The 7669-nt window shown below is 36.0% G+C and overlaps 1 protein-coding gene across 1 annotated transcript in view; it reads left to right on the forward strand.

The window, feature by feature from the left end:
* The window catches only part of LOC137644565 (uncharacterized), a 53825-nt gene extending 50621 nt beyond the window's left edge, over nt 1–3204 (forward strand). Inside the window, exon 10 of the mRNA XM_068377524.1 lies at nt 1–3204. This exon is cut by the window's left edge and continues 961 nt beyond it. The gene's annotated coding sequence lies outside the window, so the exon portion shown is untranslated.
* The last annotated feature ends 4465 nt before the right edge of the window (nt 3205–7669 follow it).

Below are 7669 nucleotides of genomic sequence, written 5' to 3' on the forward strand. Positions count from 1 at the left end.
ACGCCTCCTCCCCCCTCTCAAACCCCCATAAAGCCTCGCTGTCAAACACGTGACCAAAAAGAGATCATCTATACCATTTCTTGGTCAACTAGTGAAGGCCTTTAGTACTCGATTGTCCTCATTTACCCTTGATGGTAAATAGACCGCCGATGATTATTGCTTATTAGGGCAAAGTCAAAGCCAAAACATTAGTGTTTCATCCAACACGACAAGATTACTCTCTAAGACAAAGAGAATGGGAAGTTAATCGATCCGATTCTGAACAGAATTTTCAAAGGTGAAGATTCGATTGAGGCTTCAAGTGCAGTATAGTAAGAAACCACGCAAACACAAGTCTTGTGGCTAAATTTTGGCTTATTCTCGGAAATTGCTACGGTCACATTGACAATTAACTGTGGATGAATAGAAAAAAAATAGTGGCTTTACAATAAACAAATTAAATGATGATGAAAACATAGTGGTGCTCATTGGTTGAGAGATATATTTAATTTTTAAAATTTCGATTTTCCGAGAAAATTTGTGTGCATTAATTTTTCGTTTGTAAATATATGTGTCTAAGATTACTGATATTAATGAAAATAAATAAAACACATTCGGTGCTTGGTGCCCTGCCTTTCTTGAATGGATGTTTTTTTAATTAACGCTCAAAGTGAATGGAAAGGAAAAGGCAAAAATTAAGAAGTGTTACTGAAAAAAAAACGAAGGGCAGAAGAATGTGATGGAAAGCTTTAAGAATAAAAAAAAGAAAAGTGAAAGGTTGGTGTGCATTATGTATCCATTTTGTCTTGAGAGAAACATTTTTTTTTTCTTTTTTTTTTTTTTTTGAGATGGAGGATACTGGAGATTAACTGTGAGTGATTATAAAACGGAATGTAATCAAGGACAGTACAACAGTTGAAATATAATGATTATAAGTGTAACTTTTTCTCCCAATACATACGTATAGACCTAAAACAGACCACTTTTCATACAGACCACGTAATGATCTAGTCATGAAGTTAAGTGAGATTTAAGTTCTTTGATTAGCATAAAGAAATGTACGTAATTTTATGTAAATGTGAGGTACTCGAAGGAAAGTAAAGCAGTAATTAAAGATCACAGGAGACAAAAGAAAGATTATTTTCTTCCAAGGATGCTTCACCTGTCTAGAGTTCTTCATCTTTAATTGACAAGAACTCTAAAGTCTGGAATAATGGTAATCCTGGATTCAGATGCTAGAAGTCTGGAAAACCTGGCCAACGTTCTTTGTCCCTGCAAAGTAGAATGTCTGGACAAGGACTCTGGAATCCGGAGTGATGGTGATTCTAGAATCAAGAATCTGGAATCCTGGAAGGATAAGTGACTTGGCCGGCGTGCTTTGTCCTCAAAAGACGGGATTCTGGATTTTGGATTGATAGGAATCACAGATTCCTAAGGCTGAAATCGGCAAAGATGGTTAAGCTTTCAAGGTTTATGAGATAAGGATTTTGAAAAAAATAATCTTTAGAGCCAGAGTTGTTACTGAAATGTTCATTTCAGCATAATCATCCGTACACGATTTTAAACAATCTAGAAAACGTCATTAACACTATACACACCTTTTGGGTAATGAACATACAACAAATAAACTGATACACGAAACATTTATAAATATATATACGAATTATGGTGATATTTTTTTTTTACAAGCACTACCCTACAATCAAAGAAATATCTTTCTTTGTTACACATATTCCTCTTTATGTATGTTACACGTATAATGAAAATGTACCTACTGTAAATGCTGTTTCTTTTTAATCAAGACCAACTAAGGAATGTCTTGATTTTCCAGCAATGCCTTGGGTATCGGTCACTGGTGCATGAGGCATTCTGCGGCCTTCAGTCATGAACCAGCCTAACAAAAGCTATAATAGAAACTTCATTATTTCGTCTTTTTTTATTTAAGGTTCCTCGGAATATGACTTACAAAATTTAGTTACAACCGTGAAGGTGACTAGGAATTCGGTCCTATAAAAAATCTCAAAGTTAAAACACTCGTCACTGATTACTAATAAAAACATTCCAGTCTGTAATACTTTACTTAAATCATCAATTAGGATTAATGTAGAAATCATTTGCATATTCCTCTTTATTCTTCAATATTATCCGAGTAACGTACGAATCACTATCAATTTTCTTTTCCAACATATTTAGAAGACTCATGTTCGAAATTACCCATTATAAAAAGGCCATATATAATCCAATGACGGAATATTATTTTGAATTAAACAGCCTTTTCTGGAGGCTTGGCATTTTAAAATTGATCGTTCGTTTTCGCCTCTGTCTGGCCGTTTGTCCTAAATATTAAGCAAAGCTTACACGCAAATTTGGATACCTCAAAGACACCTACAGTACATGGATTGTAAAATCGCCATTAATGTATGGAATCCTAAATAAGGATACCTTCGATGGCAAGAGTGTATACTAATATTTACATTCGTGAATGCTTAAGGTCATTGAATGGAAAGTATCCTGCTAAACTCATCACTACTTTTTAGACACCCAAGGCATTTGCATCCCATAATCAAAAACTTTTTAGACTTTGGATGAACTTAAGGCCTCTGCCAAGGCAGTTGATGTAAATAATAGAATTTTAAGAGTTACTCTTTCCTAAGGATATTTTGAGTGCTTGGCTATTTTTTGAATAGCAGAATTCGCTGGTATGAGTGTCAGTATATTTTCTCAGACCAATCCTTTAAGAAATTTTATGTAAATTAATTTAACGCACATTTCATAGCAGATACAAACTTTAGCTGACAATTTTCCTATATTGTACTAATAGTATTTAAACTAATTTTACTACTTAACATATGTATTTACAGATCAGGTAAAAAATAAAAACTTTTAGTATACAATTTTGTATCCTAAATATGTACAAAGACTAAGACTCTTGTGGATTTCACGCTTGATGGAGTTGATGACTTCAATTGACTTTGGAAGTTCATCTTATTGACATCAACTTTGCAGCTTGAAACTACTACTACTACTACTACTACTACTACTACTACTACTACTACTACTACTAGATTAACAAAGAGACGGCTGGAAATTGCTAATGAAATCAATGATAAAACTACGTCATCTACATTTTCATTACAGACTACGTGTCTCTTGTTTTATTTGTTTCAACTTTGTACTTGGAACAACACTTGAGAACAGCTAATGAGCTGGACCCAGATCAACAGAGCCTTTGATGGCGTGTTTCAAAGTTACACTTCTGTGTGCTGTGTGTGTGTGTAAGTGTGTATTTATCCACCTCCCTGCTTGTTTATTCATGTTTATGCAAAAAGAAACTTTTTTAACTCTAGATTATGTCACGAATCTCAACTACGTCGATTTAGAATCCATTTTTACCCTTGAACGAATATCATACATATGTTTATCCAGAGAAGATAGAACTAAAATCAAACATCGAAAAACTTCTATAACTAGAGTCACCAAGAAATCATTATATTCAATCATTTCAGTTATATAGAAATTATTATGTAAGAAAGATATTCTAGGCACATTTATAAGAAGTAATCGAATATCTGATTGTTTATAATAGTCGCTTTCTGTAATCTGATAGGGAGAGAGGGAGTGTGTTTGTATGTGTATGTGTGTGTGTGTGTTTTATTAGCGCCATTCACACCTTCAATAGGCTCTGCTTGTCTCTGGGGTCCACCGGTAAGAGCATAGATCCAGATAGGGTTTCCCATCCATGGTTTGCAATGGAACCGTCCAATCCAACCCAACGCTGTTTCTCTAATGCTAAAGGAAACTGGAGAAGGAGCAGAATAAATGAAACGTAGGAAACGTATAAAAAGAAATTAACTTCAAAGATGAAATAAATATCATAAGGGAAATATTAAGAATGATAAAAAGATGCATTCTCAATTCTTTCATGATCATTGTCCCGTCCTATTTTGAAACCAAGAGGTCAGTGCTAGAATAGTTCTTTGCACAAGCAAAAATCGCTTCTCCTCTTTGCATTTTTATCAAAATAAAATATGAAATAAGTAAAAAATAAAACTATGTTACATAGCAGGAACCTATTTATATATGACCATAAGAATATATTTGACAATTTAGCAGTAATGTATAGCTCAGACTTTTACCTCATCTCTGTTAATTTGATTTTTTTTTTTTTTTTTTTACTTCGGTCTAAGGCTGCAAAAGTGAGGAGTGAGGCTAAATCTGCATAATGCCTTGAGACAAGAGAGCAAGCCGTCAATATTCCTCACTCTTGAATACTGCCAACAACTTCATGGAAAAAAAAACATTAACCCCCCATTTTCTCAATCCCCTTCCCTCTAACCCCCATCCCCCCAAAAAATAGGAAATTGGTTATCATACCCATTTTGGAAAAAAAAGTTCTTGTACATAACCATCATTAAACTGTGATTCTGACTAATTTGTGTTTTATTTGCTTAATCCCTTTTTTTATCAAATGTACTAGATCGATAGAAAGATTCTCAACTGCACTGTTAAAAACCCGTAATTTTGATGGGAAATTCTCCGTAAAAATATATTGTTCTCAGCCGTAATTCAATAAAATACAGGTGACCGTAATTTTACCTTACTTTGTTCTAATCTTTTACGGGTTGGTGACCGTAATATCACTCCTTTACGTCAATATATTCGTTTTTAAAACGGTAAAAATCTTAGAATTGAATGTTGCTAGGCATTTACGGTATTTTTATTAAAAAAATTTAACAGTGTAGTGATACAGTGGAGAGGTCCTTAATAGAAACAAAATGATGATTGAAAGATATATAAAAAGAAATTCTGTGGCCAACAAACTATATTTTGTAAATCTTTAATTATACGCATTTTAAAGGTGTCTTTAAAGTCAAAGAAGCTCTGAACTGACTCATTCTTCCTTTTGTTGGGTTGCATGTGAATAAATCCTTGCCGTAATTATCACATGGAAAACCAAAGCAAGGTTTACCAAATGTCTTCGAAAATAGAAATGATTGACCGTCAGTTTTCGTTTTCTGGTTTTGAAATGATCATATTTTATGGAGTCATTCATCATTTCTTATTTACGTGCTTTTAGTGATGGAATCTATTCATTTCTTTGTGCTCCAGACATATTAAGTATAAGTGATTTAAAAGACAGAATTCCTTGCTTTTTATTCTTATTTAATATTTTTTTTTTTCCATTGAGTGAAGTACCATACATACGTCATTGAAGCTTTGACTAAGAGGATATAAGAAAAACATATAAATTGAGATTTGGAATACCAAAACTTCAGCTTGACATGGAAAGTATACAGTTTGGTACCTCTAGATCTAGAAGAACAGGTCATGGTTTACAAAGTAAGTGAAATACAAAAGAACCGACGAACACATTATTATTTTAACTTTGAAAGTGCTGTGAGTTACACTGCAACGAATCGGCGTTTCGATCTGCAATCAGATATCATTATTATCATTATAATAAGCGATAAAGTAAACCGAAAGAAAACTACCTTAGATTTGTTTGAAGAGTACGCTGTCGCCACAGCCTTAATGATCCAAGAGACTGTATATATGGACAGTGCTGAAAGCCTTCATAGCTCCTGAACTGAAAACAGACGACATAAATATTTACAGAATGATTTCATTTTGTTTAACATACAAATAATATGAAACGGCTCAAAAGTTCTGAAGATTTATAGAAGAAGAAGTAAGTTTGCCTTTTAAAGTCGAATTCAGTATCTCCTCACTTTGAATTGTCTCTGTATGCTGGGTACATAATGATATCTCTAGCCTGAATCCCAACCATTCTTCTCTGCTGTCCCTCCTCCTCCTGTAGGAAGACCCATAACCTCCCTCACCCCCCTCAGGAACGCCCACTCCCCCCAATCTTCCCTAGGGCCTCGCCCTCCTCCCGCCGTCCCTCTTTCAACCCCTGCGTGAAGATCCCCGGGTGATCAGACATGAAGAATACTTGATTAAAACTCCATCCATCTCTTGAAAATGGCTGGGTTGCCTTTGAGACCTCAAGCACTAAGGTCTTTTTATTTCTTTCTCTCTTCTTCTTTCTTCTTTCTTTCTCTCCTCCCCATCCACACGATGTGACTCTACAATGACAGTAAAACACTGTCTAGCGAGAGTTAGACGGAAAAGAAGCACTTTCTTAGAAGCCATATTAATTTGACGGCGTCCTTGTCCTTTTTTTTTTTTTTTATTGTGAGCTCGATTCTTATTTCCTTTTTTTTTTTTCTTTTATCGTCTCACAAATGTCTATTTTTATAAAAAGTTTTACTCCTGTCCTCTATCAATCCGTATGCTGAGTGATATAGTTACCTTTACGAAAAGATCAGTCTATAGAATCTTTTCATATCTGTTAGGTGTCGTCTTTTATCCATATTTGCTTTTCAAGTTCACTCAAATTCCAGCTATTTAGCTTTGTTTCAATTCACTTAACGCCCAAATTAGTAATTGTTTAATCAGATAAACAGATAGATGAATTAAATAAAATTTAATGCATTTAGAATTTGAATTATTATGGAGAAATAAAAACGTTAGGATGGGTTACCACCATGCGAATCGATGCGATTCCATTCATGACGAATCATTTGACTCAAGTCATTTTGAATAAGCAGAGTTTCCACTGACTGAACCCGACTCAACACTCGACAGCCAGTACCAAGTCATACTTTTAAAAAGTATCAATATACACACTCATGTTGAAATGGCAACATTGCTGTGGCTCAGACAATGTACTGTACACGTCTGAAATGGCAGCATTGCTGTGGCTAAGACAACGTACTGTAGACGTCTGAAATGGCAGAACTGCTGTGGCTCAGACAACGCCCTGTAGACGTCTGAAATAACAGCATTGCTGTTGCTCAGACAATGTACTATAACCGTCTGAAATGGCAACATTGCTATGGCTGAGACAACGTACTGTCGTATCGGAAATAGCAGCATTGCTGTGGCTCAGACAACGTACTGTACACGTCTGAAATAGCAGCATTGCTGTGGCTCAGACAATGTACTATAGCCGTCTGAAATGGCCGCATAGCTGTGGCTCAGACAATGTACTGTACACGTCTGAAATAGCAGCATGGCTGTGGCTCAGACAATGTACTGTACACGTCTGAAATAGCAGCATGGCTGTGGCTCAGACAATGTACTGTAGACGTCTGAAATGGCAGAACTGCTGTGGCTCAGACAATGCACTGTAGACGTCTGAAATGGCAGAACTGCTGTGGCTCAGACAATGCACTGTAGACGTCTGAAATGGCCGCATAGCTGTGGCTCAGACAATGTACTGTACACGTCTGAAATAGCAGCATGGCTGTGGCTCAGACAATGTACTGTACACGTCTGAAATAGCAGCATGGCTGTGGCTCAGACAATGTACTGTACACGTCTGAAATAGCAGCATGGCTGTGGCTCAGACAATGTACTGTAGACGTCTGAAATGGCAGAACTGCTGTGGCTCAGACAATGTACTGTAGACGTCTGAAATGGCAGAACTGCTGTGGCTCAGACAATGCACTGTAGACGTCTGAAATAACAGCATTGCTGTGGCTCAGACAGTGTACTATAACCGTCTGAAATGGCAGCATTGCTATGGCTGAGACAACGTACTGTCGCGTTGGAAATAGCAGCATTGCTGTGGCACAGACAATGCACTGTACACGTCTGAAATAGCATCATTGCTGTGGCTCAGACA

The sequence above is a fragment of the Palaemon carinicauda genome, chromosome 7, assembly GCF_036898095.1.
Source record: "Palaemon carinicauda isolate YSFRI2023 chromosome 7, ASM3689809v2, whole genome shotgun sequence".
Taxonomy (NCBI): Eukaryota; Metazoa; Arthropoda; class Malacostraca; order Decapoda; family Palaemonidae; genus Palaemon; species Palaemon carinicauda.